The sequence below is a fragment of the Larimichthys crocea genome, chromosome XXIV (assembly GCF_000972845.2).
Source record: "Larimichthys crocea isolate SSNF chromosome XXIV, L_crocea_2.0, whole genome shotgun sequence".
In the NCBI taxonomy this organism is placed as follows: Eukaryota; Metazoa; Chordata; class Actinopteri; family Sciaenidae; genus Larimichthys; species Larimichthys crocea.
Window position 1 is genome coordinate 166,326 of NC_040034.1, and position 13,261 is coordinate 179,586.

At 47.3% G+C, this 13,261-nt stretch overlaps 1 pseudogene; it reads left to right on the forward strand.

Moving 5' to 3' along the window:
- Positions 1-954: 954 nt before the first annotated feature.
- LOC113744591 (cohesin subunit SA-1-like) lies at positions 955-10,335 on the forward strand (annotated as a pseudogene).
- Positions 10,336-13,261: the final 2,926 nt, after the last annotated feature.

Sequence of the window (13,261 nt, forward strand, 5' to 3'; positions counted from 1 at the left end):
TGTGATAATTAACTCATGCTGTCATCTCCCAGAAGATGATCACCCCCCCACCAACTCTCAGCTCCTCATGCCGGGGGCGTTCACGAGTTTGGTGTTATTTAAGGCCACCCGGGAATGTTCACAAACTCTCTAAAAATAATACATAATACATCATATTTATTAGGACTTTTGTCTAACAAAACAACACAAGATATGTGTTTTCACTTTTTAACCTGCAGAGTAAAGCTTGACTCGAACTTGACAAAGTTAATTAAAATTTCACTCAGCGTCCACTGAAGCTCCATCTCACTCTTAATTTTATAAAAACAGAAGCTTCTTTAGTTCATGCACTGTTTCTTGGGTGTTTTTAATAACAGCCAGCCCTCCTTGTGTAATCCTCCTGCCGGCCCCACAATATTTTGCCTTGTCGTAATTCTCCAAAGCGTCCATTTGTGTCCTCCTCTCCCCGTTTCCACCTCCACATGCTGATTGAACCGTCTCCGTCTGCTGCCAGTGACATTTTACAGTTTATGGACACTTTGGACACGCGGGCCCCTCACACCATCATAAACCACTGTCAGCTCATTTTAAAAACCACTTAGCATATCTCTCTCAGTTGTATTTTATTAAATCATCCGCCCACTTATCTACCTCCATTTAAAGCCTGGACCCCTTTAACATCTGAGTACGTTTGAACTATACAGAGCATATGTATTCATTATGTTGCAAATGTCATGTTTTAATGTGTGTTTTCCAGGAGCTGAAGAGAGTAAGGAGCCGGCACGTCGAGTGTCAGGTCCGTCCTGGAGCCTCTCCTCGCTGCCCCTCCCCTCACCTCCCACCGAAACCGGTCTCCTGCGGCCTCCAATCTTTTGGACTCCCTGAAACCACCACTCAGTCCTGAAGGGGAACACATAAGACAGGCGTTACACCACCCAATCTCATCGACCGCGCCGACGCCTACCCACACACCAGATGATCACCTCGGAGGCCCCCGTCCTGCCAGTGAGTCCACACACAGATCGCAGAGGAGGAGAAAAAATTGCCAAAAGCTTTTGATGGGAAACTTTTATTCTAAACCTGTGTGACTGACTCCATTCTGTGCTGCAATGAAACACGTGATCCCGTTATGAATTGGCGATACTTCACTTAAAACACGTGTGCGTTTGCTTTCTCTCCCTATAGTTTCCCTTTTTGTGTGGAAGGTCTTTGACGAGTCACGTTCGTTTGTTCTCTCAGGGGACTCGTCCAAGTGAGTCTTGGGCGCGGCACGCCGTTGCCGTTAATAAGTAAGCAAATGAGCGGGATGGGAAGAAGATCCAGAGGTGACAGGCAAGAAAAGAACGAAGGAGGGAGGCCTGGGGAAAACAACCTCCAGGTTATGGTCTGAGTTAATATCACCATAGACTTGATTGTTTTTTGTTCGTTGTGGTTTTGTTTTGATCATTGATGTTGTCAGGCATGGCATTGCCCTTTATAACCTCCCACTTGTGTGTGTGTGTGGGATCATGTGTGATATGTTTCTTTGTTCCTTGCGTCCCCACAGGCGTCCAATAAGAGCCTCGGAAGTCCTAGCGGACAAGTCTGTGGATAGCAACAGGGCGCGGGAAGGCCAACGGCGTGGCCTCACATAATGGAGACGGCGGGAGACCCGTTCACTCTGTTTGAAGTGGTCAAATGGGCAAGAGTGCCATGCGGTGGGCTTGAATGTGGTTGTAAAATATATGTTATATGCATTAATATCCAAGTATGACTCTGGTAGATTTAAAAATCTCACTGTCGTGATTTGGTGTTGTGCCAGTCGTGTCTGTGGTGGACGAGTGGATCGCAGTCGTTAACAAACAGGACAGAGACTTGGCGTTGCTGGCCTCATTCATTTTTTCATCCAGTGCTCGGGGTTGCCAAGGTTAAGGACTCGCCTGCAGACTGAGTGACATCAGTTGTTCTGTGTTGCTCACGTGTTAATAAATCCGAATAAATCTTTTTTTTTGTTTTTGTTTTGTTTGTGACAGGCACGGTTGAGAATCGAGATGTTCAGGGAACATGCAGACCGCCGGAGATCTCCGCAAGATGACCGAGCGTTTGCGAGGGTGGTGACTATCAGGTTCCAACTTGTTGTTTTAATTGTGTAGTGTGTCGTTATTTTATTGCAGCGGCTGTTGTGTGTGGCCATGGTGTGCAGAAACTGATCCCCAGCAGGATTACGAGGCATTCGGATGATTTGATACAATCACGTCTCTCGACAGGGCTTTGAAACTGTTGTTTTTTTATATATACAACAAGGGTTTGGATATTTCAGGAAAAATGGTTTTGCAATTTAAAAAATGTAAGTCTGACCTCGACATCAGTTTTCCGGGTTTTACCTTTTCCTTTTTTTTGAAAACCAGCTCCTCACCATATCACAACAGCTTTTGTCACTAACAGATGAAAGGCTGGTTCTGGTTCTCCTTCATGCGTAAACAAATGTTTCCCAAGCAGAACAATCATAACAGCTGAGGCCCGCATGAGACAAAAAGTGCCTGGCAACATTCCCCGAGCCCATACACACATCTTGCGTCGCTGCGCTATACGATAATTATTTAATAGCAGTAAATGATCCAACTGCCTACTGAGAGAAAACTTTCATGGGCCACTCGTGATATACAAAACCTGTATGAACCAGTCGACCTAAGTCATCGAGTTGGACTGCTGTCAGGCCGCGAGTTGAACGATGGGACCTCTGTCACCTTCAGTTACCTGCCACCTCACGACACACTTCAGAGCACAGATGACTCTGATAGAACGATAATGCAATCTGCGTGTGTGGTCAAACAGCGACAGCGGGGATTATCCTCTCACCATTGCCGGGGGGCCCAGTGAGAAAGAAGTTTCGCCTACAACTTCTGCGAGTTCACTCAGCGTCCTGATCCGACCAGTGTCAGTACAGCCTCATTCGACCGACGTACATGATGGACACCGGTGATACTCCCTCCTCCACCTGGCTGTCCGACTCCCAAGTGCGAGCCTCAAGAACACCTCCACGTTCAGCAGGTTAACGACAGCCGAGCTTCACGGAGTGCGCCCTGCGAGCATAAACAATAATAATTTTTTGTCAAAGGCCACGACCCGAGCAGTCATTAGAAGTGGGCACTGACTGTCGCTTTGGGGAGCAATTGCCTCTTCTATGCGGTGATGATGACAATATAATATAAATGAGTTCATCCGTGATAAAAGAAGTTGTCTGCCAGAGACAATAAACGTCGCCTTAATAAGTTTGATATTATCATATTTTTCGGCGTGTATTTCATCACCAGACTTGTTATGTGCATTTCAGCGATGAAGCTGATGACGCGCGCCTGGTGAACGTGGCCGCTGAACCTAGCATTCACCCAGGGACAACACCAAGAGACAGTACGAGGCCGAGAGGAAACAAGATCGCCGGCAAACGTGCCAACGGACGAAGCTGGAACTGCTGCTACAGAAGAGGAAGGAGGTCGGCACCGAGCTGCTGCGTTATAGATCAAGACGTCCGGGTCCGCGAACCCTTAACAATCTGTGTTTTCTCTTTGCAAGCTTCATGAAAACCAGACGAAATCGAGATATGATGAACCTCCTTTCAAGGGAATCTTTGTGCCATCGCCTAATGTACACTTTGTGCTGCATGATGTTGATTTATATTGATAATAGGAGCCTCAAACAGTCAGAACGCTTTTTTGTCAAGTGTCGTCTGTCCTGCAGCTTTGTCTCATGATATTCATAATAATCTTGATAATTATTTCTTTTCTAGGGATTGCCATCGTGAAATCCGAGCCATCTGCATCGAGGAGATCGGAGTGTGGATGAAGAGTACAGCGACGCTTTCTTAACGAAGCAGTTACCTGAATATGTTGGCTGGACACTAACGACACAGGGTATTACACACCCGCACCACCACGACTTTGTCCGGTTGATCTCATCACCATCCACTGATCTACACAAGGCCGAGAGTTGTGGTTTTTACCTGTTATGTTCTCGTGAGTTTCTCAGCAAGGAGAAGTGCGTCTGGTGCCTGAAAGCTCTGCCAGAACCTGTACACAACCGAGAGCTGTTCCCCAAGTTAGAGCTTTTCACCAACCGCTTTAGGTAACGGCGTCGAGACTGTAAAAGCACAGCAGAATCACGCTTAGATTCAGCTTTCTTTTTCTCATTTCTCACATTCGATCTGTTTCGACAGGACCGCATAGTATCTCTTGCACTGGATAAGGGTACGACGTGGCTGTGGCGGCCATCAGACTGGTCACACTCTCTGCAGTGAGTCGTAACTTCGCAACGTTTCTTTCGTACACTCTTCATCTTTTCTACCCGAGGAGACGCAGGAATCGTTTTTAAATTTGAGATGATTCATTTTATTTCATCCGTGCAGTGCAGGAGACGCCCTGTCCAATAGGATTGCGGAGAACGTTGTACCACTGGTTTAACTCCGCCCACGCCAGTTCGCAGTCGCCGCCGGGGAGTTCCTGCACAGGAAGTGAGTCCGTCGCGAGGGCTTTCAACCATTAGCTGATGTCTTATTTATCGTCTCCATGTCCTCCTCTCGTCCCATCTCTCGACCTCTCTCCCGCCTGTCAGGTTGTTCAGCGTATGATCCACAGGCAGAAGACGAAGCGCTGTCGCTGCGCAGGGGGAGGAGCAGCCCCAAGGAACCTCATCCGCATGTTGGTGCTCTTCTTTCTGGAGAGCGAGGTAACACGCTCACAACACACCACACAGTTACTGTATTACATCTGCTGCACACGTGACATCTTGTATAAAACTGTACTGCTCTTAAACTGGGCACGTTGACATCATCGGACACTCCCGACTTCTATTAAGGGATAAAATTCGTTGATTTTGCTCGCTGTTGAGAATGTCGCCACTTTGTAGTTTTTACCCCGTGATGTTGTACTTCTGTGTGTGCGTAGCTCACGAACATGCCAGCCTACCTGGTGGACCGCTGTGGGAAAGCTCTAGGAGCTGCTGAAGACTGGGAGTGTAGACTGAACTTCTGCTGGGGGGCCTGTCCAGGGAGAGGAGGGTACGACCACACACACACTGTTTTATTCTCTCACCAGAGGCTACTCACATCAAACCTCTCGCCACTAAACCAGCTCGGGTTATGATGCAATCAAATCCTTCCTTGAAACGCTCTTCTCTTTCTGACCTTCGCTGTTTGTCTCCCTGTTCTCTCTTCCTCTACTCTTTGTATCCGTCTCTCTCTGACTCCTTCCTCCGTCTCTGCAGTGTTGTCAGACAGGACAGAGAGCGCCTCATAAGCTGATGGTGTGCACCATCCGGCCGCGCAGAGGCGCACCCTCCTGTCGGCAGAGGCACCGGCAAACGGGTAGGTCGAGGCGCTTTTTTCCACCGTGCTCACCTTGGATTACATTCAAGAAGTTCAGTTGAGGTGACTTGAAAGAGATGGGATGAGAGAGGGTGAATAAAGCCTTCTCAGAAAAACTTAGCACTATCTAAACAGGTTTGCAGGAGTCAACAGTGCTCGTGCCTGTGATTTAAAAGACTAAAATGTGTAATGCGCGTCTCATGTGGACTCTCTTCCTGTCTGTTCTCTACGTGAAGTGTATTATTAAAAACCAAGAAGTTCCTACCCACGATTAACTTTCCTGCCCTCATATTTAGAAGACAGAATATTCCATCCAACCGAAATCGCGGTTTCATCGCCTTGCCACTTCTACGTCGATCTAAAGTTTTGCGTCTTGCTTGTCCAGGTGCTGACAGCGAAGGAGGGAAGACCCAGATAGACGACAAGAAAAAAACGACAGAGCACTTCATCATGGCTCTGCCCATGCTTCTGTCCAAGGTAAGATTGACCTGAAATCCAGCCGCAGTCTGCACGGGTCCAGACAGACACAGATTAACGACAGGGCCGGCTGACTGCTCTGTCTGTCGAAAATAATTGATCGTGGTGTTAGTTTTGTAGTCATGAGAATAGGTTATTGAATGTTGCCACGGACAAGTGTGCAGGGTAAACATGCTAATATGTAATCAGACCAGTATCTGCTTGTATATTTCATACATCGTTCCGTCTCCTTCCTCACACTAGTACCAGGGGACTCGGAGAAGGTAGCCAACCTCTGCAGATCCCTCAGTTCTTTGACCTGGACGTGTACAGCGCGCGGGCGCATGGAGAGACCACCTGGACGCCTTGCTGAAGCAGATCCGGTGGTGGTGGAGAAGCACAATCGAGATAGACGTGCTGGAGGCCTGCAGCAAGACCTACAGCATCCTCTGCTCGGAGGAGACACATCATGAAACCGCGTGGACATCGCCGCTCGCAGCCTCATCGACGAGTGACGGATCGCTTGCGCCATTCTGTCGAGGAGCTGCTGCAGGAGGTCGCGAGGGGGGGAAAAGGACGGTTGTTGTTGTTGTGGCAGATATACGAGTGTAGTCTTTGTGCACTAACATGTTGTTTTCTGCAGCCGAGGAGGCCGATGAGACGATATCTACAACGTTTTATCCTCCAAGAGACTCCACAGCCTTCCACAATAAGACTACTACTGTTTAGAGCTGCAACTACAACAATCGTTCGTCTTATACCAGAAACTATCAGAAAATAATGACAAAATAAACCGTGGAGTCGACTTTCTCTCCACCACTGAAGTGCTTTCCTCTCGTTTCCTGTCTCAGTGCCCACGACTTGACGCGGGTGGGATTTATTCGGGAGCTGCTACCGGCTGCTGAAGGCGGGCATCGAGCAGGGCTCCATGCCGGAGCAGAGAGCCGTCCAGGCCCCTGCGGCTCCCATACTCCATCCCTCTGGCAGCTGGTCAAGATCACAGGGGGGCTCCAGCAAGGTGGCACTCACTCGACTGACAGAGATTTAACACACACCGAGGTTTATCGTCTTCAGCCGAGGAGGGACATGGCTATCTGTATCTCTGCAGAGAGCTCCCCGATTTAGGGGCCTTACCCCTCCCCAATCGATCTCATTTACACTTGGCACCGCACAGTGGCATCAGGCATCAGATCCCCCACGGCTGTTATTTTGTGGTGGCAGTTTAACCTCTGATTGGCAGCGCAGCGTTTTAAGCTGAAGGCATGGTCTTTTTAGCTCAAGTTCAAGAGTTTGCCAGCTGAAAGATTCCTCATGTGCACCAATTAATGTCACTTAACTCTTCACTAGTCACTGCAGATTATTCTCGGGAACACTTGATCCATATAGTAAGTCTATTTGCCAAACGACACAAAAATGCTTTAAAAATGTCTGAAAATAGAGAGAAGAGAGTGAAGAGATGTTAAAATATATCATATTCAAGAAAACTTTTGGCATTTTCCTTAAAAATGTCTGAGCTGATTCGATGGATTGTTTCCTGTCAGATTTTATTACAAAACTTAAAGTCCTACAGAGAGAGTGGTGAGTCCTACGCTCGAAACGAGCAGCTTGTTCGTATGAAATAGAATTGACACCCTGCAGTTCTTGCATCCTTTCTTATGTAATCGCTGAGTCACTGGCGGTGGTACAGAAATGATGCTACTACACTAATGCTTAGCGTTAATATATTCTACAAGACCTGAGCTGACACGTGTCGAGAATTTTAACTCGATCGTCCGTCTAGTCGATCAGTCTGCGCCCGCGTCAGCTCGGCGTATTGAGTTGATTTATTAAAATCATTAAGTTCGATTACTTCGCAGTTAGCCAGCGAGACATTTAGCCTGACTGGATGCCGCTGTTTAATATTGATTTCTGCTAATGTGTTGTGTGTTGTGTGTGTGTGTTGTGTGTGTGTGTGTGTGTGTGTGTGTGGTGGTAGGACGACCTGTTGGCTCTCAGGAGAGTGGTGTGAAGTCTTTCCTGGCTGTTGCCAGCAGTGCCTGTCCAACACGCAACACACCGGTCAAAGAACAGGTGAGAACGCGCCCGAATATGACCCGCTCAACCTTCTACTTTCTCTTAGAGTATAAACAGACGATAGTTAAAATTATAAACCGTGTGCAACCAGCATGTTTTCTGTCATCTCAAAAGTTTTAGTTTTGTGGTAAACAGGTGTTTTTTCTCTCCTCATCTTGTGCGTCCTGCTCAGGCGTCATGCTTCTCTGGACCTGCTGATGATCTTCAGTCACCAGCTGACGTCCGGCGGGCAGGGAGGGCCTCCAGCCGCTGGTCTTCAACCCAGACAGCACTCTGCAGAACGACTGCTCAACTTCGTCCTGGACCACGTCTTCATCGACCAGGCGACGAGAGTCAGAGCAGGGTAAGGGCAGAGAAGAAGAAGGTTTGACAAGAATGCGATCAGCTTACCTGCTCATTCATTCACTTCCGATGTTCCTCCGCCTCTAGAGGAGACGACGGGAGGACGAGCAACAAGATCGCGGCTCTCCACAAAGGGAAACCTGCTCGCGGCTTTCTGCAAAACTCATCATCTACGGACATCGTGGACATGCCCGCCCGCAGCCGACATCTTCAAAACACTACATGAAGTGGCTGCTCCTCTGCGCTCGTTCACATATATCGTCAGATTTTAGTCACCGTGTCATCTTAACCGTCTCGTTTCTCTGCCTCAGTATTACAACGATTACGGCGACATCATCAAGGAGACGCTGAGTAAAACCAGACAGACCGACAAGATCCTCTGTCCAAGACGCCTCTCTCAGTCTGCAGCAGGTGAGACGTCGACGGAGACAACATGGACAACAGGTGGACCTGCACGGCTCCTATATGTCAACCTGTGTGTGTGTGTGTGTGTTGCAGTTGTTTCAAACAACGAGCTCCTGCAGACCAGGGACCCAACCTGGACGAACGTCATCTCACGTCAGCGGCATCAAGGAGCTGGCCCGCCGCTTCGCCCTCACCTTCGGCCTGGGATCAGATCAAGACCAGAGAGGCCGTCGCACGCTGCACAAGTGGACTTGGCGATCCGCTCTCTAGATGGCGCTAAACTTGGTTCAGTCTTTTATATTTTCAAATTACTCGGAAAAGTCCATTCAACATCAAGAGTTTGTCTCAATATTTTCTACCATCAAGTCAGAAAATTGTACGTCACTTAGTGTCTCCGTCGCTCGTCTTTCTTTGTTTTTCTCACTCTTCTACTGTTCTCTCTCTCGTATCGGATGGAATAGAGTTTGCATTTAAGTACCAGAACACTCGAGGACCAGAGTTTCCTCCCATCAACCTCGCCTTCCTGGAGGTTCTTGAGGAATTCTCCTCCAAACTAATCCGCCAAGACAAAAAAAACGTGTTTGTAAGTCACTCCTCTTACTGTCTTTTTTTTCTACTCTAAGCAAAACTTGTCACTAAAAAAACCTCGTTCATGTTTCCTCAGCCACTCGTTCCTGGGAAGTTCATGTCAGAGTCGATGTCGGAGCGCCGGGAGGACGTCTGGCTCCCGCTGATCTCCTACAGAACAGCCTGCTGACGGGAGGGACGAGGAACCATGTCTGTCACGTCGGGCTCCAGCAGCAAGGCCGGCTCGGTCGCAGCAAGAAGGGACGGCCGCCGGTACACAGAAACGCATAGAGGGTGAGGAGACGGACGCGCAAACACACACGACGAGCGCCACTTGTTTATTTGAATTCGACTGAACTTTGCTCGTTTTCAAGGAGGCAGCGTCGAGGGCTCGTGTGTTGCGTAATGACACCTTCAGACACCGGGAGCGTGCAGACCCTCAGCTCACCTCGACAGTCCTCAGAGAGAACAGACCGGCAGAAACATGCCCGACCCGGACTCAGAACCCGGATCAGGAGACGACTTGACCAAGTGAGTGTGCATGAAATCTGTAGTTTATCTTCTTCTACACTTACAAACACATACTGACCTGTTGATCTCCTGTTCTGGTCCTCAGCCCTCAGATGCAGATGTCGTGGCTCGGCCAGCAGAAGTGGGGAGGATGAACAGGAAGGACCGGACGGGCTGAACTACATCAAGTCGCGCAGCAATCAGGTCTTCGGGCAGACTGTGTAAGTGTGCACCAGCTGACGACGAGTCCGTAAGATCAGACAGACGGATTCTCGCTTCTAATTGTCTTGTCTTACTCCTTGTGACGTCTCCCCTCAGGCGTGGGTTGATGGAGGACGACGCAGAACCCATCTTCGAGGAGTGTGATTTCATCGCGGGGCCAGCTGGAGGACATGAACGAGGAGTTTGAAAGACATATGGTGATCGACCTCGTGAGTAAAAGTCGCTCTCTCTCTCTCAGGATTTGATTTGAAACGTTCCGTTTGTTCTGCTGAGGTCATGACAGAATAAAATAAAAAGATAAATCAAGAATCTTTGCCTCAATTCATCGGTTTACTAATCTTATCTCGTCCCTCGCAGCCGCCATCGAGAACAGAGCGCGAAAGAGCGGAATTAAGACCGGACTTCTTCGACTCCGCACCGCGATGATCGAGGACGAGTCGTAAGTGAGACTTTGCGTTTTGAGCCAGTCTTGTAACAAGTGAATTTCCCCAGTCTGGGTTCAATAAAATCTATTTATCTTATCGGGAAATTGTTCCCAATGTATGAATCCACATTTCAGGTTACACACAGCACAGACTTCACGTCGCTTCGACTTTGGCGCCCTCTAGTTGTAATTTTTTTAAAAGCACTGTTGCAATGCCGAGATATTTTTTCTCTTTTATATTGTCTGACCGTCGCTCTCCTCTCCATCGTTCCAGGGTTTCACCATGCCCATGTTCTGATCTTGGACGAGGCAAAAGATCAGGAACAACTTCAGAGTAAACACAAAGGGGGGAGGGGAGGGGGGAGGGGAGGGGGGTGTTTGGGGAGTCTAAACCCACATAACCTGCCCATCAAACTCTTAAGAAGAAGAAGAAGAAGAAGAAAAAAAAAACATTGTTGAAGTACTTTTCTTTCTATAAGACACGACGGACGGACGGAGGAATGGGTGGAAGGAAGTTTCAGTTTGGATCTCACCTGGGGAGAAAAGCGTGAGCGAGGTCGGTTCTGTCCTTTCAGGCGGGCCGAAGGATCCAGATATTCTCCAGAATCTTGTCCGGAGCTCCGTCTCGCTCCTTCCTCCTTTCTTTTTTTCCCAGCCGTGGGCTTAGTTCTTGTTAGCGGTGATGGCGACCCGGCTGCCGTCCAGTTTTCACCTCCTCCTCCTCTCCTCCTCCTTCCTCCTCCCTCCTCCTCCTCTCTCTGTTACACAGTGTACAGTCGTTTGGTTCCGTCAGCAGCACAGAGCGGCGTGACTCTCTGTACAGCCTCCCCCCCCCCCCAAAACTCTTCTTTCTGTGTCGCACTTCATCTCACGTGGTCAAATCCAACTGAGAGGATCTCAATACTAAATGTTCTATATCTTTGCTCTTATTACCACCCACTCCCCTCCCTCTCTCTTCTCTCTGTTCGCCATCTGAGTGTGTGTGTGTGGTGTGTGTGTGGTGTGGTGTGTGTGGTGTGTTGTGTTGGTGTGTGGTGTGTGTGTTGTGTGTGGTGCTGCGTGGTGTGTGACTGTGTGTAAAGTGTGGTGTGTGGTTTGTGATGATGGCTGAGTTAGTGCACATGCACACTGGTCTGTAGACCCGACTGGGGAGGAAGTGATGTAAGTGTGTGTGTTGTGTGTGTTGTGTGTGTGTGTGTGTGTTTGGTGACGGTGAAGCCACAAACCTTCCAACCCCCCCGAGACAGACCCCCCACCTCCTCCTCCTCCTCCCAGATCTCCGAATGTTCTGCTTCACACCACACACACACACACACCCACACACACACACACACACACTCCCTCGAAGATAGCGGCTTTTTGAAGTTAAAGTTTAAAAAAAATGAGAAAAAAACAGAAAAGGGAAAAAAAGACAAAATATATTTGAATTCTGTAGCTTTGTACTAAAGTTTTAAAACTCGAGTGTGTTTTTGTTTCCGTCTGATGTTTGTACAGCCTTTTTTTTTTTTTTTTTTTTTCTTGAATATGTATCTTTGTTTGTTGCCAAATTGTGGCCTACATACTTACAGTTATTTCCAGCCTCTTCCCTTACACCTGTAAACTCATATCTAACGGTTACCAGCTCAGATTGTTGCTGTGTGGATACCAGCTTCTTTTTTTTTTCTTCTTCTTCTTCTTTTATTTTTTTTTAAAGCGCTGTATGGTCCGATTAGTTTCACGTTCAGTATTACAGCAGTTTGTCCGTTAGGTCTCTCATCAAATCGAGCTCTTACTCTTGCCTACAGTGTTTAAACTGATCCAAGGAGTTGAAGGTTTGTCGTTATCGTTCATATCCAGTGCAGTGAACAGATTTGTTTGAATGTGTTCTGAATGTTTTTCCAGCCATATCCGTCGGTTACCCACCGTTTTTTGTTCATCACTTCATTTTTACCTTTTTTTTTCCGGCTGGCTTGGCAGTCTCCTGTAATATAAGAGACAATTGGATCTTTCTGCAGTGCAGTTGACATCGGTTGCCCTAAAATGTTCTAAAAAGCCTGTTTTGTTTTGTTTTGTTTTTTTTTGTTTGTTTTTCTGTGAACCTAAATTCTTTTTAATAAAATAAAATCTGTAATCGATTTATGGAGCAGTTTGTTTGGGGCGTTCCTTTGTTTTCGCAATCTCAAGAGTAGTTCAACAGCTGCGGTTTCATAATAGGCAGCACCGGACAACGCAATCTTTATTTTCTTTTGATTTCACATAACCGAGCTCCTAATTCTTCTCATCCACGTGACTTGACAGCTGTAATGTTTGAACTACTTTCATCAGCTGATGAGGACCAGAACAACACTAACAAGTCGGTGAAAGAATATTTTGTCAAACAGTTGCAAGAGATCAGTGAAAAAAGTAAAAGACACGAAAGGCTCTTTGGTTACGAAAATGTTTCGCCCAGAATATTTTTCCGCCCGCACAAACAGATGTGGAAAAAGAATTTGGCAGATGAAATTTCTGTTTTTGGTCCGGATCACAAGAGGCTGAGGTGAATCACTACCGCCGTAGAAAAGTATTTAAGGTTTCTTCCAGATGTTTTGATATAATCACTCAACTTCAGCCTCAAATGGGAAAAAATAAAGAAAATGATCCTGCAAAACTTTTTTTTTCCACCACAATTTAGATCAGAATTTATTTTCTCACTTTCCTTTTAGGGCAGACGAGAGCAAACTCAATATCTGAATGTGTCACAGTTAACCCTGGCCTATCTTATTTTATTTAACTTTTAATTCACCTATTTTTATCCTGGGTTATTAGCCTATATGAGTTATGATGATAAAAGAGTTCATGCATATATGATGGTTATTAAAGGGCAAGAGTGTCTTTGGACAGTTCACTGATTCATCCAATCGAGTGCAATGCCTCCGCTGTGTCATCTGCACCCTCACCATAGTGTACTCCGTGGTTATACGGTTTAA